Here is a 27,801-nt window from a genome sequence, read left to right on the forward strand (position 1 = left end):
ATTTAGTGTATTAATTGTTGAATATTTAATTTTATTATATTTGTATATTTTAAATTTTTTTAGTTTAATTTATATTATGGATAAATTAAGAAACCTCGCAACTAAAGGTGTTAAGATTTTTTGTCCCGGAAGCGATAGTGGTAGTAAAATATGAATTACTAGCGGTAGAGGTACTTCAAGTAGTAGATATATTCGTGTGCTTCCGGCACTGCTTAGTCAATCTTTTGAGGAAGAAGTAGGTGTATTTTTAGGTGTAGGTGCCGACGTATGGATTATGTAGAAGCTTAGAAAAATTACATTATAGAAGAAGAAAATGAAGTAGATATGGTTAATTTAGATGCGGTTAATTTAGACGAAGATGATGAAAATATTGGTGAGACACTCGCAGTAGGAAATGCTAACGTTAGATCTGAATCAGTTAATCTCCCTCTCCGTCCTCCCCACTCATAAAACAACTAATATTGCATAGTAATTTTTTGAACGTATATCAGATACTGAGGTGCAATGTAATATTTATAAACAAATATATAAGCATAAAAGCGGAGGCAAGTAAAGGGAACAGGTACGTTAATGAGACATATATGTGATGCTCACGAAAGAGAGTTAGATATTGTACAAGGTGGTGAGGATGTTGGTGGGCCAACGCTAACTAGAATGGACCCAGAAATCGATCAGGTAATGAAGAAGTATAATAAATTGAGGGACCGAGAAGAAATAACTAAAATGATAGCTGTGAGTTGTTTGTCTTTTAGTTTTCCTTCTTTCGATGCCTTTATTCATTATATTCAAGCAATTTATAATCCTATTTTTAATGGTATTCTTAAAATTACTTGTCGGTCTGATATTTTTAGACTTCATTCACAATATTATTTTTATTTATCAACATTGTTAAAAAATATTCAATGTAGATTGTCCCTAACTTCTGATCTTGGTGGTGCTGTAAATAAAAATAATTATTTAACTGTTACTTATCACTGGATGAATAGTAATTTATGATGCAAAAACGTATTCTTGCTCATCATAAATATACTGGAGATTTTATTACTGATTCGATTGTTAAAGTTGCAGAATTTTATGGTATCAAAAATTAAATCTTATGTATTGCTTTTGATAATGCTTCTTATAACAAGACTGCTATACCAAAGTTAAAATCTAAGTTATCTCCATCGTTACCTAAAATTTTTCATATTAAGTGTGCATGTCATATATATAATTTAATTGTAAAAGATGGTCTTGAGTTTTTTGAGTTTTATATTGAAAAAATTCGTCTTGCTGTTGATTTTATTTAAGGAAATAATCGAAGAAAAAGAATTCGAGAATTTAAAGTTAAATGTCAAGAAAATGGACTTGCGCCGATATTGATGTCTAAGGAAATTGATATTAGATGAAATTCTACGTATGATTTTTTAAAAACTTGTTATAAATATAGAGTTTCTATTACACTAGCTTTTAACCAACATTGTGGTTCATTTGCTAATTCTGCTAATTGCATGCTACATGATTCTGATTGAGTTGTAATTAATGATCTTGTTAAGTTTTTAGAAAAATTTTATATAGCTACGGTTGAATTTTTTAATGCTTATTATCCTACTGTTTGTAATATTTTGACATATATAGTCGATATTTTTGGTTTGCTCAAAGAATATAAAATAAAGAAGGTTATAAAGAAGTTGGTGTCATGTTTACTAAATTTAAAAAATATTTTTTCCCGATTCTCCCTATTTACTTGGTTGATGCTATGCTAAATCCGTGCATGAAATATAATACCATGTGCCACTTTAGTACTATTATTTATGCTAACTTAGAAATAAATACTAACAATGATTCTGAACAAGTACAACCTGATTTGTGGACGGCTACGGGTGATGCGAATAAATACACAGAAAAATTATACAATCACTATGCTGATTTAGTTGATTTAGTCGTACCTATGAATATCACTCTAACTGTCGCTCCTCATCCGCCTGAGGAACCATCATCTTTTAAAAGGTCGGCACATAGTGATTTTTTTATTCCTTTTATGATTTACCTTGTTGGAGCAGTGTTGATGAGAGAGCTTACACATCAATTTATCGGGAAGAGCTTACATATTATTTTCGATCGTCGCCAGAGGATCGCAAACGACGGATTAATACATTGAATTGGTGGAGGAGTAATAAAGCTAGAGATATCTTGAATGTTCCAATGTCAATCGTTGCATCAGAGAGCGCTTCTAGTCAAGAACGACAGCAACTTGGAGACGACAGCAACTTGGAGACAATCGACACTCATTGGGAAACAATGCAATGAATGTTCTAGTTTGCCTCAGAGATTGGATTAGAGCGGAAAGAAGAAATCAAGGAATGGAACCGAAGCTGAACGACGAGCAGAAACTTGAAGAAATTATGTCTTCACGGGAGAACTCAGCAAAATCAAGTCCAATGCATGATTTTGTCCCCGTTGACTTTGACTATTCTATGCAAGTTCCTGTTAATATTAATATGAATGAGTTGGAAAAAATAATGCATAATTTGTAGATTTTTCATTCATGTAAATTATAAATTTTGGATCATTTCGCAATAAATAAATTGAACATTCATTCACTCCTTAGTCCTTACTTTGTAATTTTTTTTCATTTAATGATTTAAATTGAATTTCTAGTTTAAATTAAAAACTTACTTTTAATATATTATTAATTTACTATCAAGTATTATTAATCGGGTTGGGTTAAGTGGGTCGGATTAGATTTATTTTTAAAATTTTTACTATTAAACTCAAATTCAAACCGGCTCACTTAACCACAATCCAGTCCCAGCCCGATTCACAACCCAATTAAATTTAATGAGTCGATTCTGAATTGATCCGACCCAACCCACTTAACACCCCTTAATTGGGATACCCCTCTCAGGGTACTGGCATTTCCACAAGCTCATTAGGCAGGTCAAATGTCCATTCAAACTTGAACGGATTTGACGAATCACGATTTATGAAATAATTCTACCACTTCTGGTTCACTAGAGGAAACGGTTCACGTCCGTATGGATTCAATATTATTAAAATTAAAAATTATCAATATGTTTTTGTCAAAATGATAATTAAAATTAAAATAGAAAAAATATGAATTAATGTATTTTTGGTACAAATATATAGATTAAAGTAAGAACAAGAAGATCAATGGAGAGAATAAAGGATACTTCTTTATTTCTCTTGAGCAATTCATGAAGGGGAATAACATTAAAGGAGAACTCCATTCTCCTTTATTTATTGGAGAAAAATAAGTTGTCTTAAAATTAAAATTTGTAACTTATGTAGAGGTAGACATTTTTATATATGATATTTCCCCTGTTTCAAAAAGAATGACCTACTTTCTTTTTAGTTTATTTTAAAAAGAATGAGTCTATTTCTCTTTTGGTAATACATTAATTTCAACTTTTCACGTGACATATTTAGAACTACAAGATTAAAGAGCATTTTGATACATTTGATACAACTTTAATTTAAGGCCACAAGATTCAAAAGTTTTCTTTATTTTATTAAACTTTGTGTCAAGTTAAAGTACGTCATTCTTTTTAAACAGAGAAAATAATATATTTATAATACTTCTTCTTGAATATCTAACGAATAGATAACATGTCTCGTTAAAATTTTATTAAAAAAGACCTAATGAAGAAAATATTTAGTGAAGAGAAAAGAGTATACACTATAATAATATGTATATAGGTTGTTTCATTAAAAATCTTATAGAAAAAATTTCGTGGCATAAAATTTTATAAGGGAAAAAGATACAGCGCGTATTAGCTCTCCCTAATGAGAACATTTTTGAATCTTTGTATTTCGATCTTGTGCATCAATTTTTTGAAAGTTACAGTTGAAAGAGATTTGGTGAATAAATCAACTACATTGTCACTTGAACGAATTATATTGCATGTTAAGATCATCATTTTTTTGAAGCTCGTGTGTATAGAAAAACTTTGGTGAAATGCACTTCGTTTTTTTCATGAATCCTTCCTTAAATTATATTTTTCTCAAATTATAGATGTATCATCTACGTCAACCACACATATTTTGACTTACATCTTGAATAATTATTATCTCAACATGGTTGATAAAGTGACTACGATAAACTGCTTTGGTAAATCTCCAAGATATAACAGTATCCCACATATGCATACATAGCCTGTTTAAGATCGAACTTTATGTAGGCCAGATAAATATCCAGTATCATCATAACTAACAAGATTGGGACTGCGATTTTTATAATAAAATAAGCTTATAAGTTTTCTAAGGAAATGACAATGATGAAAAATTTGTGTAGATTCTAATTATATATAAAGACAAAAGAATAAAGAGATGTCATGTTTGAGACATACAGAGATATTTTAACTTAATTATTCAAAAAAAATATGGAGTGGGTTTAATCTGTTGTATTTTGACAGTTAGTGTCAATTTTTATGAGCTTTGCACTAACGTAAATTCATAAATTGAGGAAGGATTATATTTGTTTGTGTCTGCACTGATACAAATTTTGCAGATTTATGAATTGAGAGAGACTATATTTTTTGTGTTTGCATTGATGCAGATTCAATAACTATTCAGTCGCTTAATTTCATTAGGAAAAAACAATACTGAAGAGGTTTATTTATTTGTGTTTTTTTGTGGTGCGAGTTGTGTCGAGCGAGTAAGATTAGATTGTGTTTTATTTTTAAAAAGTAGGCATTTAATATTGATTTGACCTGTATGAGAATAATTTTGATCTCAAAATATATATCGTTAAAGAATAAATTTGATTTTAAAATATGATAACGAAGATAAAATCAATTTCAAAATATAATAAAAATATATTTAATTAATTTTTTAAAATAGAGATAAATTTGATTAAAAAAAAAAGAGAGAAACAAAGCATTACTAATTATAGTGCACTTCACCCCGAGAGCACTAAGATACAAATAAAATTACTATTACACCTATATATAAGTAAAGCTTTGATGTAATACGAAGGATGTTTTGGTATTTTCGTAAATAACATCAACAATCAATAATGATGGTTATGTGGTAATTACACCTCCATGTGTTTTCCCCCTTGCTTTTTTACTTCCCAAATTCATTTCTTTCATTTTCATTTTCTCTTTGCTTTTTGCTTTTCCAATTAATTTCTTACACATCTTCACAACAAAAATCATGCTTCAAAGAAAATCTGTTCTTAGCTGCTAAAAAATATATTAAAATTTCTGCATATATAATTGTAGTAAGGTTTGTCTAATTGTAGTAAATTTTATCTGGATGTTGAAAAAACAATTCAAAAAATGATTGTATTGTTAATCTTTTAAGTGTCTGGTACAATACTTTTTCTCTTTTATTTTCTACATTTTCTATATGTTTGCAGTGAATTTTATTATTTTTTTGAAGTTGTATGTATTTTTATTCTCTATTGTTAATATGCATGTATGTGGGTTGTAATTGCATGTGTTATCAACAAAGACTAAACAAGCAATGATTTTTTTCCTAATTTTTCCCATAATTTTTCCTTCGAATTGGTTATCAGTTGGGTTAACTTCCATTTTTATTGATTTTTTTATCTTTCATGTATTGAGATTATGTTTTTATATCGGTTTGTGTTTTAGTTTTAGTGATTGCGTGTGCTCTAAACAAAGACTAAACAAGTAGAGACATTTTTCCGTGTTTTTTCCGTAATTTTCCCTTCCGACCACTTACTAGCTGGGTTAAATTTGATTTTTTGTTGATTTTTGAATTTTGCATGTATTGACCTTGTCTTTTTATAATGATTTGTGTTTTAGTTTTAGTGATTGTTTGCTTATTGTTTTCTTTTCAGATTGTTCTGATCACGTTCTGCATAGACTGTATCTTTTGTTTCTGGTGAGTTTCTTCTTCTTTGAAGTTATTTATTATTACTCTCTTTTATTGTGGTATCTTCATTCAATTTTCATGTTCAATTTTGGTATCATAGATGTTCTATGATATACATTTTCCCCTGATTTTTATGTAGAATGTTGTGCCTGCAGAGATTTCGATCACACATTTTTTCTTCATTTTTATCACTTTTTGCAGCATCTTTACATTTCTCTATTTACATTCATCCGGGATATGATTTCTATTGATGTCCATAAGGTGTTTATATTGTCTTTAAGACAACTACAAGTCATCACACTAAGCTTCGGTGAATTATCAGGGAAATGGCAAGGCTAAACTTTGTCTCTTTAGAAAGGCTAAAAACCTCTTTACCTACGCAATTTGTGGACTTTGCTTTCTTCTATGTAATTTGTTCTTTCAGACTATCTGATAGCAATTTTCATAACAATTATTGGACTGATTGAGCACCTCAGTGAGCTTTTGCATAGTTATGGTCAACTCTTTCATCTTTTCCCTGGGTTCTTTATCTTCAACTTGAATCTCCCTTATAGCTTTTATAGCTTGCTTATATGCTCTAACTTACTTAGTTTGAGCTCCTTCTCAAGCATAGCTATCTTACTCATTGCAACATCTTTCTCTATCTTACGCTCAACATTTGTATGCCTCTTGAAATCCTCAAACTTGGTTCTTAGCTCCTCCTCCTTTTAAAGTTTAGTATTTGTGTACAATCCAAATTTCTCTTAGCTTCGAGCTCCTTCTCAAGCAAAGTTATCTTCCTGGCCGCATCTTCTTTCTACTTTTCAAACTACTCTATCTTACTTGATGCAGCTTGTTTCTCCATCTCAAGGACAGTTATCTTAATGAATGCAGCTTTTCCCTCTCTCTCAAGCAAAGCCACCTTACTCACTGTACGTTCTTTCTCCTTCTCAAGTTCGTACATTTTAAACATTGCAGCTTGTTTTTTCTTCTTTACCGCAGTTATCTTACCAAGTGCAGATTCTCCTTCCCTCTCAAGCTAACTTATCTTGCTCAATGCAGCTTCTTTCTCCTTCTCAAGATCGTCCATTTTACTTGTTAGCTCTCCATTCTCCTTCTATAAATTAGATATTCCATCATTAGGAGCTAAATCACATTGAAAAATGGAACAATATTCAAGTGGTTAAAAATTGGGACCAACAACATTGATACAACTCAAGACCTTCAACTTTTATTCCAATACTGTTAAAGGCTAAACCTCTAGGGCAGGCACAATTAAGGAAATCTAGTTGTAGGTAAGCCTGTAAGAAATGTAGAAAAAGTCAGAGAAGATATTAGCACCTCTGGTTAAATTCTCTGGAAAAAATGGACATTCATAGGTTAAACCGACCTATGTTGCTCGGATTCTTCACAAATGACATCAGGTGTGTGTCGTATCCTTCAAAAGTCACGCATTTTGAAGGATCAAATCAATCAAATCAAGGAGAACCTACTTATCAAAGAAAAGAATTGCACTAAAACTGAATATTTGAAATCAGTGAAACTAAAAGAAGAATATTACTCTCCTTTCCCAATTTATTCCACACTTCTCTTTCATCCAAAGTGCCTAAGAGCAATACATTTCCTTAATAATTCAAATTCATTAAAACGAAAAGAAGTTTTGAACTTTCATTTGATATTTTTCTCTGTTAAATAATTACTTCAATAGTTTTCTTGTTAACACTAATATAACGTACCAAGTAAAATAACATTTTAAACTCTATTTACATTCAAAGACCATATCATATTTGTCACCATTATTAAAATGAGATAGAGGGATTAGTCCATAGTGTTAAACTGAAGGGGGATTCCATTTCTTATAACTGAGGTGTTTGGTTAGTTTGCTCACACCTCGACTTTTTCAGTGGGTGTGTTTTACCTCTTACCAGCCAAACCTGATAAAAAGAAATCACCTTATAGCACAAAACACGTAACTTTTGTCAGTTTTTTCTTCTTTACTGCAACTCTATTACTGAGTGCAGATTCTCCTTCCTTCTCAAGCTGACTTATCTTGCTCAATGCAGCTTCTTTCTCTTTCTTAAGATCGGCCATTTCACTAGATAATGATTCACTCTCCTTCTGTAAATCAGATATTCCATCATTAGAAGCTAAATCAAAGAGGAAAATGAAAATATAACTTGCTAATAACATTTGATATCAATATTCAAGTGGTTAAAAATTAGGACCAGCTAACATTGATACAACTTAAGACCTTCAACTTTTATTCCAATGCTGTTAAAGGCTAAACCACTAGGCCAGGCACGATTAAGGAAATCTAGTGATCTGTAAGCTTGTAAGAAATGTAGAAAAATTCAAAGAATATATTAGCACTTCTGTTCAAATTCTCTGTTAAAATTTGACATTCATAGGTTAAACCGACTTATGTTGCTCGGATTCTTCACAAATGACATCTCGTGTGTGTCGGATCCTTGAAAGCCACACATTTTTGAAGGATCAAATCAATCAATTCAAGGACAACCTACTTGTCAAAGAAAGGAATTGCGCTAAAACTGAATATTTGAAATAAGTGAAACTGAAATACAAATATTATTCTCCTTTCCCAATTTATTCCACACTTGTCTTTCATCCTATATCTCTAAGAGCAATACATTTCTTTAATAATTCAAATTCATTAAAACAAAAAGAAGTTTTGAACTTTCATTTGATACTTTTCTCTGTCAAACAATTACTTCAATAGTTTTCTTGTCAACACTAATATAACATACCAAGTAAAATCACATTTTAAACTCTATTTACATTCAAAGACCATATCATATTTATGACCATCATTAAAATGAGATAGAGAGATTAGTCCATAGTGTTAAACTGGAGGGAGATTTCATTTCTTATAACTGAGGTGTTTGGGGTATTTGATGCAGATTTCAAGTGTGAGAGTTGCTATTGTCATATTACACATTCCTAGATTAAAATTCAGTTTGAGTGATGTAAGCTTATAGGGGGCAATGTAGAAAGAATTGTTAAAAATGCAGATTCAGATAATTATGTTAGTCTTCTTTTAATTTTATTCACATATTCACTTTGGGATGGAAGATATCAAGTACAGAATAGGATAGAAGTTTGTGTGATTTAATTCTTCCATTGTTTGAACAAATGCTTAATAAACAGAGCAAGAAACATAATTAATTTTGCTACAGAGTATCAAAATATCACACAAGAGTGTATAAAATTTGTTGTATGACTTGTTTAACACATTGAGAAGTGTATAATGATTTAGGTTCCTTATTTTGAATAGAAGAAAGTCACTGTTTTCGATGTATTATCTACCGAATGAACTTTGCTTTTATTGATTTTTTTTATTTTGCATGTGTTTTTTTAACAATTTTTCTTTTTTCCTAAAACTTTCATTTCAATTTGTTCTAACAAGTTTTGCGGGATTATTTTCCTGCTGTCCCGTTACCTGTTTCTACATTTGTGGTGGGTTTTTGTCCTCTTTTCCACTCAAATTAGATGTCTTCTTGTTTTGTTTTTTGGCGTTCAATGCACATTAGGATGTTATGTTTCCAATTACATAAAGTAAATTTGTTCTATTTTATTTTTTAATTCTATTGTCTAAGCATATGTTTTGTTTGTAGGAATAAGAAAAATAACAGCCACAAAAAATTATAAAACAAAAAGATTGTGAAGTCAAATGTCTAAATAAAAAGAAAGATAACTGATATCTAAATGGAGAAAAATCTTCGACGTCGTATTGCTTACAGGGAAATGTCATCTGAAAAAAAGGTACTTCTCAAATGACGAAGAGTGGAATATGCTGCATAAAAGCAGGCTCCCTTAGAAAATTCTACTGCTAGCGCTTCTAATCCGTCAACTCCTCTTTTAGAGCAACATGATTCTTCCTCAGCCTGCTCTGTATATTAGGGATAAACCTTCTGCTTTCAGAAATGGTTAGTTAAATCAAATTTTACTTTCACTTCTTACCACCATTTACGTTTAATTTTCATGAATCTAAAATATTGCAGTACGCAAAGCAACATAGATGGGTTGCTGGCATATCGATCAATTACCCTGCTCTCCTACTATTTAAAAAATGTTCCAAACTGTAAATTTTGTGCAGCCAAAAGATTTCAACACGAAACTTGAACCTTCTGTTGTACCAATGGTTCCATAAAATTAGTTTCACACCAACTACCTTCTGCATTAAAGCATCTTTATTATAGCCAATTTGAAGAATCTAAACATTTACATCACTACATTCAATAACATGTTTGCCTTTAGTTCACTTGGTGTAAAGTATGATAAGGAGTTGGCAAATATAACTAAAGGTATCTACACATTTAAGGTACAAGAGCAAATGTATCATTTCTTACCTAACCTCATTGCTGCAGGTAATAAAACAAAAAGTTTACAACTTTATTTCTATGACAATGAGAATGAGAGAGTAAATAGAATGACTTTCTCAGAAGAACTAGACAAATATTTTATTGAAAACTTGATGGATATTCTACGAATTAATTCATACTCTCAGTTTTTAAAATCTTTAACAAATATTTCAATTTTGTCTAATTTCTATATTGCACTTAATTGTGATTCTACCTTGGATCAATGAACATACAACTTACCCAATGTATCACAAGTAGCAATAATATGAACTTACGAAGAATTGAATAGCCCTATTTCTATACCATATATTTGTGTTCACACGTATAGTAACAGTAGCCAATTGGTTCACTATTACTATGGTTGCTACGACTCCTTACAATAACCTTTGTTATTTTCATATGGCGAAAGTGAATGGCATTGTGGCATATAAATGATTTTGCAACCAAATAATTCTTCGAGAAATCGTTCTTCCTGCAAACATAAACAACTTCCACTTGTCAGAAACATGTCTTCCATTGATGGATACCTTAATATTAAAAAAGGAATTTTACAAAAACAACGAAAAAAATAATACTTATTTCTGTAGTGAATATTATTGTTACAAACTTCAACTTAGAGATAATGAAGAAAGTGTCACTTTACATTTTGAAAGATTATTACAACAATATTCGGTAGATCAATATATAAAACACAAAAAACAAAGATTAAACTTCTTTTTACTTAATCAAGATTTATTTCAAACTGAAATATTAGCGGAATTTATTGATCTACAACGACTAGGAGAAACAGAAGTTTCAAATATTGCCCGAAAACATTCTTACCTACTAGCTTTATAGGGGGTCCACGAGATATGCGACGTAGATACATGGACGCCATTGCATTAGTACACCATTTTGGAAAAATGAATATTTTCTTAACAATGACATGTAATCATTCATGGCTTGATATAGAACATCTGTTGCTAACGACTGATGAAATACAATATAGATCCGATTTAATAAGTCAAGTATTTAAAGCAAAAGTGGAAGAACTAAAGTCAGATCTTGTTAAAACAAAAATATTTGAAAAAGTTATTGCTTATATGTACACTATAGAAGTTCAAAAAAGAGGTCTTCCTCATGCTCATTTTCTTATTATACTTGAGGATGAGTATAAGTTATTAACACCAAAGGCTTATGACAAAATCATTTGTGCTGAAATATCTGATGTCGACACAAATGAATATTTACACTCTTTGGTTGCTAAACATATTATGCATGGTCCTTACGGAAGTTTAAATCCTAACAACTCAGGCATGGAAGCAAAAGGAACTTGTAAATTTAAATACACTAAAAATTATGCAAATGAAACATCTAAAGGAGAAAATTCATACCCAATTTATAGAAGACAAGACACTGAAAATTTGTAGAAGTTAGAATTTAATATCTTGACAATTCATGGGTCGTACCACACAATCCATATTTACTGAGTAAATTTAACTGTCCCATAAATATTAAAATTTGTGCAGATATTAAAGTTGTTAAATATATCTACAAATACATTTGCAAAGGTCATGATAAAATAATTTTCAATCTTCAAACTAATGAAACATATACAAAAATAGATGAAATAAAAGAATATCGTACAGGTGGGGTATCACCGCCAGAAGCTATGTGGCGTATGTTTGCTTTTCCTATTAGTGAAATAAATTAAATGTGTATCAAATCCAGGTACATCTTTAAGACCAATAATTGTGAAATGAATTAAATGTGTATCAAATCCAGGTACATCTTTAAGACCAATAATTTATCTCTTTCAAAACAACAGCAAAATTAAGTTCAATTTTGAACAGTCCAGAAAATAAAAGAACAATGCTAACAAAATTTTTCGCAATGAATCAAACAAATAGACACGCCATAAATCTTAATTTACTATACAAAGAATTCCCACAACACTTTGTCTGGTTAATCAGTGATAAATATAAACACGCAAAAAACAACGTTATGCTATTGGACGTTTTGTCAGTTGTCATCCAACCGAAGGAGAAAGATACTATCTGTGATTATTAATAATGAATATACGAGGTCGTAAATCATATAACGAACTTAGAACTATAAATGGCATATGTTGCACGACATTTAGAGAATTTGTAGAAAAAAGAGGATTGTTAACTTCCGATAATAACTTAATTGAATACCCATCAAAAGCTACTACTTACCAAATGCCATGTAGTTTACGTCGTTTATTTGCCACACTATTAGTATGTTATAATTCTGCAAATCCAAAAGCTTTATGGAAAAAATTTGAAATACCTATGTCTGAAGATTTTATAATTACAACAAATATACAAACAATTAACATTCGTTATATGGTTATGAACCACATAAACATCATATTACATTCAATGGGACAAACATAATTGAGTTCAAAATCATATCAAAAAATTTTACACCTTCCACATTTTCTTACAGAATAACGCAAGAGTCTAGAGACATCTATTTAGAAAGGAACATAGCTGTAACTGAAGAAAATTTACTGCTATATAAGAAACTGAATAGAGAGAAGCTTACTGCTTATAGTGCATTTCTTAATAAAATATTATTAAATGAATTGGGAGCTTTTTATGTTGATGGACCAAGAGGAACTAGAAAAATATTTTTATACCGAGCTTTACTAGGTACTGTAAGATCCAAAGGACTTGTTGCTTTAGCTACAATAACTTCCGGTGTTGCAGCTTCTGTACTCCCCAGAGGACGAACTGCTCACTCACACTTCAAACTTCTTATCAACATAGGATAAAACTACAGTCGTAATATAAGTAAACAAAGTTCATTTGCTGCTTTAATTCAAGATACCAAGTTAATAGTATGGGATAAAGTATCAATGGCAATGATAAAACTTGTAGAGGCTTTTGATTTATTGTTGAGAGATCTTGTAAGTTCCCGTAAAATCTCAGTCGATTCAGTCATGTATAGCATGCCAAAATAGGTCCTGGACTTAGAAAATTTTAGCTAAGTATTGACACTTCGTCTAATTTTTGGCCTCGATATTTCAATGACTTTATTTTCAATTCTTACGACCTTAAAATGTCAAATTTTAAATTGATTCACAATCAGGGATGTCAATAGGTGTTCTCGGATGAGTTTTGGATTTTTTGAACATCGTTAGAAGCCTATTTGGATGCCCAAAATAGTGGATCAATGCAATCTCGACGCGCTGCATTGTCCATCGCATCGACAACATCATCACCCGTGTTAAGCATGTAATTTCCAGTTAGCCGACGTGATCTCGATACATCGCGTTGACCCATTGACACAGCGCGTCAATCTGCGCATCACTGAGCACAATTTTTACTCTTTTAGTTCCGCATCTAGAGAGGTAATTAAGTTAAATTATCCACTGTTATTTAGCCCTAAAACACGAAATTAAGCTATCCTAAGAGAAAAATCACTCACTTTCTCTCAAATCCTCTCAAGAACAAAACCCTAGGTCATTTAATTTCAAGTCCAATCTTCAAGAACACACCAATGATTTTCACGAATTCAATTACCAAGGTATGTTAGATGTTCATCCTTGGGTTTTCTTCCACCCTTGGAGTTCAAGAACCCTTTTTAAACTACAAGTTTATTGATTTCATCATTTACATGCTTGAATTTAATTGTGTTCATGTATGTATTGATGTTTGGTTTTCAATTCAAGATTCATTACAAGTTTCAAGTGAATTAATTAGCACATATATAGAATTATGTGATTCTCATATTAAACCCTTGTATTTTGCACGTTGAATGTAGTACCCATGATGTTTATATCTTGATGAATTCTAGTTGCATTAATTATGCTCTCCAAATGTTTGATAAAATGCCTATATGAATTGAATAGTGAACCCATGACATGATTTCTTGTGGTCCCTTTCATGTACAAATCCATGACTCTCAAGTGTTTGACAAAATGTCTAAATGAATGCATGAGGAATAAATAATTAATGTAATGCTTTCAAGATGTTGCCATGTCTTGCTATTGATGCTATCGAGTCCGGGGGGTATTCAATACCCAAAAATTTAGCTATTTACTTAGAATTATAGTAGCTACAGAATAGTCTCAATAATGTCATGAACAGTAGTTCTCAGTTAGTTATAGAACTCAGTGAACTCAGTCCAGTTCAGTTAGTCAACACGATTAGTAACAGTTTAGTTAAACCTAGTACAGTCTAGTGATCATTTCAGTGTTTATTCAGTTGGGAGTAGGATTCAGCACCGAGCGAATCTAGGGATGGGGGCTCACCTGCTAGTTGAGGGTATGATCTTTAGTAACAATCCCTTAGTTCCAGAACTATGTAGCCAGCATAGGCTGAGATATCAACTTGACAGTTGAGGATTGATAAGGTGGTTACCTACCAATTGAGGGTAATGCCATTCATATCAGGGAACCTGCCAGTAGAGGATGACCCTTAGTCCTTTGGGACGTCATTTCAGAGGATCCACATAGCCAGTGCCTGTACTCGTGGCACTGTACTGACACCCTTCCAACTGGGGTTACAGGTTGGACCCCCATCAGTTCAGAGAGGGGCATGTCGATTAGATGATTACCTCCCACAGTTATAGTTTCAGTATCAGACTCAGCATAGAACTTATTTCAGTTCTACAGAATTTGGAGTGTCAAAAACAGTCACCCTGTTATCAGTAATTCAGTTATCAGTAATCTCAGATATCAGTCATTCAGTTATTCGAACTCAGTATTCAGTTTCAGTATGATATCAGTTACATTATATATATATGCACAGTCTTGCATAATCAGTATTTATAGCAATTTCAGTTATCCATGTACTCTCATTCAATCATATACATATTATTCAGTCAGTTATTATTCATGTATATGAACCCATGTATATCAGCCTACCTCACTTAGCATACCAGTACATTCCATGTACTGATCGCATACTCTTTTCTTGCGCTATGATGTCTCATATCATAGGTTCGGACACTCATGTTCTTGACCGCGCTTAGCCAGATTCAGTTAGCAGTAGAAGATTCCGTAGTGAGTCTTTATCCATCGAGGATAGTATTTGTTTCAGTATTATAGTAGATTCAGTATCTATTTGTTGGAGTTAGTTGGAGGCTTGTCCCATTAACTCTACATTCAGACAGTTCAGTAGATGTTTTTTAGACTAGACTAGTTCAGGCAGTATTTAGTTTACAGATGTTATTATCAATTATTATACTTATCAGTATTCAGATTATGAACCTTATGGCATTTCAACCTAATTTCCACATTATTTTAGTATTATTATTCAGTGCTCACAGCAGTTACCAGTCATGGGTTAGCTGGTGGTCCTTCGAGGTTGTAAGCACCATATGACTTGGTATCAGATCCTAAGGTTCAACAGAGTCTTAGGGAGTCTGAAAGACGCATCAAGTAGAGTCTTGTGGATCGGTGTATAGTGCGCCATACTTATGGACAAGAGGCTACGAGATATTTTTAGGAAAAGTTTTCCTTCTTTCAATATTCATTTCATGCGAGTGAGCATGAGCTCAAGTTAATATCTCTGTCTAATTCAAGTTTCCCTTCCATTTAAGAATATCCCTCCCAAAAAAACTAACAAAAGAAGAACTGGAAACCAGCCAGCTCCTTCGCCCATTCAGGCAGATCTCCTGGATGACCATGTTTCTCCCACAAAATTTAGAGCAGCTTTCACCACTTTAGCCCATTTTGTGGTAGCCCAGAATGAATTCCCAGCTGCTATTCAGGCCAACCCAATGGCCAATACTGCTGCAGCTAGAATTCGGGACTTCACCCAAATGAACCCTTCTTCATTCTCAGGGTCTAAGTCTGAAGAGGACCCATAGGAATTCCTTGACATAGTGCATAAGGTCACAAATAATATGGGGGTAGACACTAGTGAGAGTGCTGAGTTAGCTGCATATCATTTGTAGGATGTGTTTCATACATGGTTTAAGTAGTGGAAGGCAGATAGAGCCGCAGATGCAGAGCCTATAAAATAGGAGGAGTTTGCTACTACCTTTCTAGATAGGCTCTTCCAATTGGAGTTGAGGGAAGATAAGGTGTTAGAATTCATTAACTTGAAGCAGTGTAGTATGATAGTGAAGGAGTAATCTTTTAAGTTTACTTAGTTAGCCAGATATGCTCCTCATGTGGTAGCTGATAGTTGATCTAAGATGACTAAGTTTATGTCTGGTGTGTCTGAAAGTTTAGTCAAAACCGCGATGCTAATTAAAGAGATGGACTTGGCTAGGTTGATGGTTCATGCTCAACAGATAGAGGAGCAAAAGACCAAAGAGAAAGAGAGGGAGAATAAGAGGGCTAGAATAGGTAGCTTCAACTTTACTCAACCTAAGTCAGAATGTGGTAACTGTCCTCAGTTCTGCTCAAAATCTTCAGTTCCGGCTCTTTCCTCAGCCAGTACTCCAGTTCCTAAGTTCAAAAGTAGTAATAAGGATAGGACACCAGGCTCTAAATCTTAGGGTAGTGTTAGCAGTGCTCGAACAAATCCTCTTTGCCAGATGTGTGGCAGAAACCATCAGGGTGTCTACAGAGCTGGCAACGATGTATGTTTCGGGTGCGGCAAGCCAGGTCACAGAATCGGAGATTGTCCTCAGTCAGGTTCACACAGTCAGTACAATCATCCCTCAGCTCAGTTCGGTCGCTCGAATCAGCAAGGTGCCATTTCCAATGCCACCAGTGGGCAACGCCCAAATAAACTCTATGCACTTTATTCCCGACAGGATCAGGAAAGTTCTCCTGATGTGGTCACTGGTACATTACAAGCTTTTCTTTTACATATTTATGCTTTGCTAGATCCAAGAGCTTCTTTGTCCTTTGTAACTCTTTATATAGATATTGACTTCGAAGTCAGTCCCAAAATCCTAGCAGAGCCCTTCTCAGTCTCTACCACAGTGGGTAAGTCTATCATATCCCAGAGGAAATTCAGGAACTATCTGGTTATGGTATCTCATAAAGTTACTTTAGCAGACTTAGTAGAGTTAGAGATGACAAATTTTGACGTCATTCTTGACATGGATCGGCTTTATTCATGTTATGCTTTAATTGACTGTAGAAACAGAATTGTCTATTTTCTATTCCCGAATGAACCTTTCCTAGAATGGAGGGGTAGTACTTCAGCATTTAGGAGTCAACTTATTTCATACCTTAGAGCGAGAAAAATGATATCCCAGGGGTGTGTCTATCATCTCGTTCAAGTTAAAGACTCTAGTTCCAAGACCCCTAATCTTGAGTCAGTTTCAGTAGCATGTGAATTTCTAGATGTGTTTTCTAAAGATCTTCTCAGAGTTTCTCCCGAAAGGGAAATTGACTTTGGAATAGACCTTCTTCCAGATACTCAACCTATCTTTGGAATAGACCTTCTTCTAGATACTCAACCTATCTCTATTTTGCCTTATAGAATGGCTCCAGCAGAACTCAAAGAATTAAAAAAACAGTTGAAGAATCTCCTAGACAAGGGATTCATCAGGACTAGTATTTCCCCATGGGGCGTACCAGTTCTATTCGTGCGTAAGAAAGACAGTTCTTTTAAAATGTGTCTTGATTACCGTTAGTTGAACAAAGTCATAGTTAAGAACAAGTATCCACTTCCCAGACTTATTTGACCTACTTTAGGGTGCCAGTTACTTTTCTAAGATAGACCTCAGATCTGGCTATTATCAGCTCAGAGTCTGAGGATGTGACATTTTGAAAATAGTTTTCAGAACTCTGTATGGTCACTTTGAATTTCTAGTCATGTCATTTGATCTTACCAATGCCCCAGTAGCTTTCATGGACTTGATGAATAAAGTGTTCAAGCAGTACTTAGATATGTTCATTATAGTTTTCATAGATGACATTATTGTCTACTCCCACAATGAACATAATCATGCAGACCATCTCAGAATAGTATTACAGACCATAAAAGTTTGCAGTATGTATTTTCTCAAAAAGATTTGAACTTACGTCAGAGAAGGTGGTTAGAGTTGTTGAAAGACTATGACATAAGTGTTCTGTATCATCCAGGCAAGGCCAACGTAGTGGATGATGCTCTTAACAGATTGTTCATGGGTAGTGTTGCTTGCATTGAGGATGGTAGGATAAAGTAAGCATCTGATTCTATCTACCATTAGCTAATGTTTTCCAAATTTTTTCTGTTATGATGATATCTGCAATGTGTTTATCTCTTAAAATTTTCATTAGTTTCAAAAATTTCAAAATCATCCTACCCCTGTAGCAAGCAAACGTAGAAAAGTTTACTTCTTTTTGTTTTCTCTCTTCTGCTTAGACTAGCGATTCATTATCTTTAGTTGTTTCAACATATCTGATTGAATAAGGATATGAATTAGTTGAGAGGAGGCATGAAAGCTGAATAGTTCTGTAAACTTTTAATTATCATAGGTTTGGATTAGAGATAAAATACCAAAATTGAAGCAACTTCCACCTCTTTCTTACAAGATCCATAATATAGAACCTCTAGGCATAAAAAAGTAAATCACTAATTTACTTCCATACATCTTTGCAGATTGTAAATTTTCAAAGGTACTTTTAAGCTTTTGATACTAGGATCATCCGAGAGAGACCATAAAAAGAGTAAAGAAAATGATGAGATTAATCTAAAACTTAGCTTTAAGGGAAAGAATCAGTGACCTTAAGCTACTGAGTCTTTATAGGCTCAAATTTATGCATCTTACAGTTCATTTCATAGTTTCATTATGGGATGTCTTGCTTGAGTTCATGTATATTCAGCTTCCTACACTTTTCAATGACTGGAGAATGTAATTTTTGTTTTGGTTACTTGTTTTGTTTTATTGTTATGGATGGATTGTCTAAGATGAATTACTATTATTTGCTAGGTTACTACTTCATTATCAAAGTTTCTTCATTTTCTATTTCTGTACGTCCAGGGAATACCTGAAAATATATGCAGGTTGTGTGGATTTATGTTGTTTTACCTGCATATTAGTTATTTAGATTGGAATCTTACTGTGAAATCATGTTTGAGAGAACAATTAAACATAAAGGGTCCTCCAGTTTATATTTTTTGGTCACTTTTGGTTCAACAGTAAATGAGATCGTGGAGTTTAATAATTAGTTGAAGGACTGGCTAAATCATCACTTAAGTTTTACAGGCTGTGTTGTATTCTACATACACTTACCATAAAGTATCCTTTTCAAATGCAATTTAGGGGACATTTGGTCCAAACATACATGCCTCTTCAGTTTAATAGTTAGTTGTATGCTTGAGCACCTCTAAGTTGCTTTTGTATATTAAGGGCATGTTTCTTACGTGTTTGTTTTTTTTATTGTGACAATGAAAATTTTGGAAGTTTATTTAGCTTTAGGTTACATGAAATTAGTATTTTGAATGAAATTGATTGGCCTAGTAATGGTGCATTTATTTTTCTTACTGCAATACAGTTTCAAACACTTGCAAACAAAGAAAATCTGAAATTCGGAACTAATTTTCAAGTCATTTTTGTTTTTTCTTGTTGGTTTGTTGCTAGATTTTGTTCTACTATCCATCAAGGGCGAGGATCTTTTTTGAAGCAAATGAAAGTACTCATGACTGTGTTGCTTGTGTAGTATGCTCAAGGTTTGTAAATCAACCACTGCTACTCTAACTAAGAAAAAATATAAACTACACAAGTAGCTAAGGACATGCTTCTCCTGGTTAAATTTCAACACATAAATAGAGTCAAACGCAATGAAAAAATAAGTAAAAATGTATCTTCAATCATCATTGTTCAAGTGTTTTTGAGAGCCTTCTTTATTAAAACTTTAATAAGAAAGAAGCTCTCCTCATCTAACAAAACCAAAATATGAAGCATCTGGAAAAAAAGTGAGAAAAGAACAAAATTATCAATTATTGTAGGCTTAATGAGTACATATGCCCGTGTGTACTTGTTTGATAATGGAAAACCTCAAATTATTTCAATTCCATGATCATCTTTTAAAAAGTTTCAAGTTCGGCCCGCACAACCTGGCATAAAATATGAAAGTCAGGAAGATCATCATTCTTGAACTCCATATCATCTTCTTAAGTTCTGTTGTCGTCCTCTACAATATGAAGTTCATTCTTTGTGATATGTTACCTACTTGATATGCATTTCTATTCTCTTTGTAATGTTATTGTGTGCATTTAATAGGCCTCGTATATCAATTTATTTAAATTTATATGTGAGTTACTCAAAGTATGAATCAATAATTCTGAATTAATGTTGTGAAAGCTATTACCATACTGATTTGATTCTTGTGAAGAAAAAATGCAATGAGCAGGGAACAGAGTAGTTTCAATTGATTGCACATCTTATATTTGTTGTGTTGCTTTTGCTTAGTTTCTTGTATCAGCTACCTAGAATAAGAGTAAGAACCATATTTGGTACATTACCTTATGCCCTATTTAGCTACAAGTGTAGCAAGGTTTGAGTGCATGAAATTTTCTGGTTGTTTCTGCATTTATTTTCTCATTTCTATTTTTTTGTACTTCCTGTTTAGAAAGGCCTTGGTAACAAGTATGCTAACGTTTCCCCTATGCTTACTGAAAGAATATTTAAAAACAAAATGGTTAGCAATTCACTCTGGGTGTGGCAAAATAAGCAATCAACATTATTAATTATTAGTTTATCTAGGTCCCAAAATTTCATGTAATGAAAATCATAGAATAAAATCGATTTAGAATTATACCTACATAGCTACATGCCACATTTTTGCAGTATATAAATATCTTCTTATAACGACCCTCCCGGTCGTTTGTGAAATTTTCTCATCTTCTCTATTTAACGTTTTCCGTAGTTGGTACATAATTTATGACTTATGATAATGAGTAGTACCAATTCTTGAGGTGTTTAAAAGTTTTGGATATTTTTAATAATTATTTAATCAATAAATTAATGGGTTAAAATAGCAATTTATTTACTTATGTGGCCAACAAAAAAATAAGTGTAAGTGGAAGAGTTTATTATATTAGAGAATAATATCGGAGGTTTCCAACTAGGGCAGATGAACACAGCAGTTAGCAACAAAGCAATTTTTTTCACCCGCAGCTTTAAATACTATCTCTCTTGGTTGAGTTTCAGGTAGAGTTGCTTTGTTAAATTTGATTTCGTACTTGTCTATCTATTGTTACTAGTTACGTGAGGGTGGGTGGAAAAAAATTAGGCAAGAAACGTTTTCTTTAGTGAATTATTATTACCAAGAGATTTTAAATTATCGAATGTATTAATATTAGACAGATCAAGTAATGGTGTGATTGGGCCCTAATGATGATGAGAATGGTAGCCTTAGTTCATGAAAAGTGGCATATAAGTGAGTTAAATATTAAGCAGTAAACTTCATTTAAGTAATGATTGGATAATCATGTTGAAGGGAGGTTATTTATGATGATTTTCTTTATAATTGAAATACCTGCAGTATCTTAGTTTGAGGCATACTGTTAGATGGAAGGTTAGTTGAATGATATATGTTGTAGTGTTTGGTATCTTGTTAAAAGAATAAGCTTTTCTGCTCTAGTGGTTGCATGGTTTCCTGATTCTTATGCTATCTTCATTTTTTTTTTTTGATGATTTTCAATTCTTTTGTGATCTGTTTCTCTTCTTAGGTTGTCATGTGAGAGTATACACAGAAAGTAGATACAGAAAGTGATGCTAATCTTATTTTATGTCATTACCAGTTCCTAAAAAGATGCTATACGGTTTTGCTTTAAAAAATGCGAGGGTTCCATAGAATTTTATCCTTTGATGCTTATAATTTTAATAAATTCAGGTTTTAAAGGCTTGAAATTTTAGAGTAAGAATATTTGTGGATCGAATAATGACCCGTTTAGTTGAAATACTCTTATGAAAATTATATATATATTGAAACAGATTTTGAACATTTCAAAACTTTGAGAAAGGGAAGGACGCTTACGGACTAGCTACATTTGAATTCTTCGATCGAGGTAGGTTACAGTTTAATTGGAGTTTAGACTTGACTTAATTGTGTGTATGCTCCTAAATTGGATACTTGTGGATTGGTATTCGGACATGCTTGAAATTGTTGATGTTTGGATTGTTGATTAGTGTATAAATGTTTATTGAAAATTGACTTGATGAAATTGTCTTATGACTTTAAGTGTACTTGTAAACTTGGTACATTGTGTGGCATGCTGTGAGGTTGTGTAAATTGATATTGATAATACTTGTTATGTTTATGTTGGATCGGGTACCACGCCGGTACATTTATATTTATGTTGGATCGAGTACCACGCCGGTACGTTTATTTTCATGTTGGAGTGGGTACCATGTCGGTATGTTTATATTTATGTTGGATCGGGTACCATGCCGGTACGGTACATTAGGTCATGACTATTTGGGTAAAAATAAGTCCCATAGCATGTGTGTACATATTTGTGTTATTTCTGTGGATGTTTATAGTATGGTTGATACTTTTGATAGTTATGTGTCTTGTTTGTGAGCACTGTTTGACCTGTTGTTGCTGTATTGTTGATTCATTGAATATTTGTTGTGTGACGATGCCTGTCTACTTGTTATTTGATTTATGTTGTGTACATGTTATTAAATTGAGTTGGTCTATGATATCTTCCAGTACATAGTGGTTTGTACTAATACTACCCTGTACTCTTCTTTTGTTGAGTGCAGAAAGTGTTCTAGGCTCAGACATGACCTCACCTCTAGAGTTTGATAGAAGATCTTGATCCAAGGGTGTGCACTCCATCTCCAGGCTGCCATGGGTCATCTTATTTGTTCTTGTCCATCTTTCGGGCAATGAAACATTCTTTATTTACTTTATTTTTGGGTATCACTTTAGATATGATCTTTGTTAGTAGTTCTTGTACGATGACTTTCGGGTCTTGGAAATTTTAGTAAGTAGTTTGTTTGACTTCCGCATTAATAATAATTAGTCATGAATTATTGTTATTATGTTGAATTTATATTAATATTACCTTAATATTGACTAAGTGATTGGGTAATGATTTGATTTAGATGGTTCTCCTACAGGAAGATTAGTGTGGGTGCCATTCGTGGCCATTTGGGTCGTGACAAAGTTGGTATCAGAGTTCTAGGTTCATCGATCTCATCGTACAAAAATATTTCTAGTAGAGTCTTACAGAATTACAGAATAGCACAGAGACGTCTGTAATTTTTTTCGAGAGGCTATAGGACACTAGGAAAATTCAAATTCTTCTTTCTGACGTGCTATTTCTTGAATTCAATTGGTATTTGGCGATTTCAATTGGTATCTGTTAATAAGAGCAGTGTTAAGTAGAGTTCTGTAGATTGGTGTGTAGAGCCCCACACCCAATCTTCGTAAGGCTACTAGATTGAATTCAATTGGTATCTAGACATCCAATTGGTATCTTAATAATTTTGAATAAAAATCTAGAAGATTTTAATTGGTATTTGTTAATAAGTTCTAAAAGTTATTGTTAATAGGTAAAGATTTGTGAAAGTTGTGAACTTATTGATTTCTTGTGTTTGATATTTGGCTAAACTTTTATTGCTAGATTTTTGTCATTGTTGTGAATTATTTTTGTTAAGTGATGAAAATTGACTAAGTTATTTTTGTTGATAAATGTGATGGATTATTTGATTTCTTGTTATTGTGAAACTAGAAATTCTATAGTGCTTACTTATTTTTGTTACTATTATACTGATAAGATTGATGGTATGAGAATTGAGAGGATGATATGAGAATATGATGTCAGAAAAAAATGGTGAAAAGTGACATGAATAAAAGACTAAGGTGATATGTATTTTTCGTAATGAGAGGTTCTTGTTAATGATGTTGTGGATGGACCCTTGAGTATTTTGATTATTTGATATTATTTAGGGATCCTTGTGTGGTTCGACCATTGAGACTGTATTTAGAATTTTTGTGCAGTTCTAGTATTGAAATTATAATGAGTTCCTTGTGTGAACTAGCTATGTGACATTATTTTTGAGTTCCTTCTGTGAACGAATTCTTAATGCTTGACAAAAAAATAAGTTTTAAATAAAAGTGACCAAAACTAGTAGAGGTTGTTGATACCTATAGAATTTGATCGATGACTTGTCTGGAATGTGATATTGGTGATAAGATCGTCAATGACCTATAACCAATTTATTTTGTTTGGCCTTCATAGCACATCTTTGGGACACTTCCGCAGAGGTCTCATCTATTGAGTCAATTTCTGTGGTGTGTGAGTTCCAAGAGGTTTTTCCTGAGGATTTTCCTGGTATGCTACCAGCTGTGACATTGGTTTCTATATTGATCAAGAGCTAGGTAATCGTCCTATTTCTATTGCCCTATACGATGGCTCCGGCTGAGTTGAGGGAGCTAAAGGCTTAGTTGCAAGATTTGTTGAGTAAGAGTTTTATCCATCCAACTGCCTCTCCATGTGGTGCTCCTGTCTTGTTTATGAAAAGAAGGATAGTAGTCTTTGTATGTGCATAGACTATAGGCAGTTGAACAAGTTACATTCTGTAATAAGTATCCTTTGCCCCGTATCAATGATTTATTTGATCAGTTGCAGGGTGCATCCGTATTTTTTAAGATTGATTTGAACTTCGGGTATCATCTGCTTAAGATTCGGCCTGACTATATTCCTAAAACTACTTTTCGAATATGGTATGGGTACTATGAGTTTCTTGTGATTATCGTTCGGGCTGACCAATGCCCCAATTGCTTTTATGAGTTTGATGAATGGGATATTTAAATTCTACTAAAATTCTTTCGTGATTGTATTTATTGATGATATTCTAATTTATTTTAAGAGTAAAAAGGAACATTAGAATCACTTAGGATTATTTTGGATTTTTTTAGAAGAAGAGAAAAAGTTTGATGCGAAGTTTTTTAAGTATGGGTTCTGGTAGGCTTCTGTCTACTTTTCTTCATAGATAGTGTGTGATATATGTTGTGTGTGGATACGAATATTAGGCTTGATTATGAGTAGGATGACTTGGCCTTGATTGTTGATGTTTGGAGATTAGACGCGGGCTTGGGACCAGTAAAGTGGCATGTTTATACCGCTTTTGAATCCCATTGGTTATCCTCTCTAGTTTAGATTAGTTGTAGTGTGGTATGATAGAAATCTATGTTTGGGATATGGTTTTAGTATTTGAAGCATGATTTGTATATGTAGCCTTATTGGGCTAGTGTGGTAGCCTTGAACCCATAAGTTTGGTAGAGTTGACTTGAGTACGCTTGTTTCTAGTCGAAGTTGCTATCTTAAGCTTGAATATGACTTACTTGACAACCAGAAGATGAACTAGATACCTTAGTCTAGTTTGGAGCATAGTGTGCCTAATTATGAAAATTGAGGATTAGAAGTAGGATCGTCTGGATCACTTAGACCTAAACTTGTGTAAAGTCTTGTGGACTTAGTTGCGGATGCTAGACATAGATAAAGCTAGTAAACCTTAGAATAAGGTTACTTCGTAACTTGGTAACTTGTATTGATGTTTTCAGATTGTGGCTTTTGAGTTATAGTTATAATACTTCTTGTAGAAGTGATCTTGGGCATTTAAAGATGATATTGCTCCTATATACGTTAAGTGGCCTATAGAGATGCTATTTCCTCTTAGATATGCAAATTTTCCTAGAGATGTGATATTCCTCCTAGTTATGATGTATGAACTATCGATATAAGATATCCTATAGATGATTACATGCCTATCTATATTTTGTCTCCTATATGTGAGATGATTAGAGATATGCTACGACTTATAAATATGATTATCGATATGAGTTTCGGATATGTATATGGGCCTAAGGCCGTGATTATGATGTTGTGACTATTCAGGATAAATTAATGAGTCAAGAGCTGTGTTATGATAATGATTGAATATCCGAGAAGTGTTTATCAGTGTAAAGGATACGATTACAGTTTATAAATATGTATATGTTTGTATACACATCTCTCTGGTATGGGACGGAGGAAGATGCGGCATGTTGCTTACGACTTTATTGATTGGATACTGGTGATGGCTAGGAATCTAATGTATTAGTTAACGAATCTTGCTTAGTTTAAACGTGATAGATAACGATGGTTAATGCGTGACCTATGGTGAGGTAGGGTCTAGTATAGGTGAAGATTAGTTTGTATTACTGACTATGTTTGTGATGTCGATTAGTCGATAAATGAGGAATTGTGTGTTAATGAGGCTAGATAACAAGAGATGTTGGTCATAAGAGGTGACTAGTTAATAACTATTAATAGTTGCTAAATGGTTAACTAATAAATAGTTAAGCAAGGATTAGTTAATAAATGATGGTTATATAATGCATGGTGTCTATATCTAAAAGATGGTTAGGTGATAAGTAGTAATGTATTATTTAGTAATGATTAACGGATATAGGATTATTAGTTGATAATAATGAATGGTGGATAAATGACAGTTTTGGTCTAGTGATGAACCTTGACTAGATGTTAGATGTTGTCTATAAATAGTGGTTAGTTGCTATTCTAGAAATAAGGATTATGTTTAGGCTAATAACTAGAGGTTATGTGATTATTAGTGAACTACTGATTTTATTATAATAAGTGCTAGTTGGCTAATAATGAGTAATTGGGAAGTATTGACTAGATAGGTATTCTATGGTGATGACTATTTTTTTTTGTATGAGTATCTTTGTGTGATGATATTGATACCCGGTAAGGCTAGAGGATACTATTGTGATGATGTTGATACCCAGCGAGGCTGGAGAATATATTTATGATATGTTGATACCCGGTAAGTCTGGAGGATACTAATGATAATGTGTTGATATCCGGCAAGGTCGGAGGTTGATTACGATGGTAATGGTTTGATGAGGACAGTTATGATAAGTTGTGATATTGATTGTGTACTTTGCATTCATTCCTGCATGCGCATCACTATCACCAGTATGCACCTATATTTATCAATCGGTAAAGGACGGTTGCATATATATGGGTGAAAAATATGCCTTGTGTGGTTGTATACTAATTGAACCTTCTGAGTCTGGGCGGTAGGGGTGAGCGTAGGCTCGGCTAGGTATTTGATTGTCCATAAGTTGAGGACTAAGGAGATTGTGACTGTGAAGGTCCAGTGGAAGAATCATCCTATTAAGGAGGCCACTTGGGAGACCGAAGAAGACATGAGTAGCAAGTATCCACATCTTTTTATTGATTTAGGTAATTTCTTATTTCCCTTATTGTCTGTTGTTTTCCCGTTCGGGGACGAACGCTTGTTTAATTGGTATCTGATGTAACGACCCTCCCGGTCATTTGTGGAATTTTTTCATCTTCTCTATTTTAGCGTTCTCCATAGTTGGTACATAATTTATGACTTATGGTAATGAGTAGTACCAATTCTTGAGGTGTTTTGGGTATTTTTAATAATTATTTAATTAATGGATTAAAATAACAATTTATTTACTTATGTGGCCAACACAAAAATAAGTTTAAGTGGAAGAGTTTATTATATTAGAGAATAATATCGGAGGTTTCCAACTAGGGCAGATGAACACAACAGTTAGCAACAAAGCAATTTTTTTCACCCGCAACTTTAAATACTATCTCTCTTGATTGAGTTTCAGGTAGAGTTGCTTTGTTAAAATTGATTTCGTACTTGTCTATCTATTGTTACTAGTTACGCGAGGATGGGTGGAAAAAAATTAGGC

The 27,801-nt window shown here is 33.0% G+C and overlaps 1 long non-coding RNA gene across 1 annotated transcript; it reads left to right on the forward strand.

Moving 5' to 3' along the window:
• The first annotated feature begins 5,066 nt into the window (after positions 1–5,066).
• LOC107854018 lies at positions 5,067–23,137 on the forward strand. Its single transcript, XR_001669914.2, has 5 exons — positions 5,067–5,229; positions 5,810–5,853; positions 19,686–19,774; positions 22,044–22,117; positions 22,818–23,137. It is a non-coding gene; the product is annotated as an uncharacterized LOC107854018 (long non-coding RNA).
• Positions 23,138–27,801: the final 4,664 nt, after the last annotated feature.

This window comes from Capsicum annuum, chromosome 1 (genome assembly GCF_002878395.1).
Source record: "Capsicum annuum cultivar UCD-10X-F1 chromosome 1, UCD10Xv1.1, whole genome shotgun sequence".
Lineage (NCBI taxonomy): Eukaryota > Viridiplantae > Streptophyta > Magnoliopsida > Solanales > Solanaceae > Capsicum > Capsicum annuum.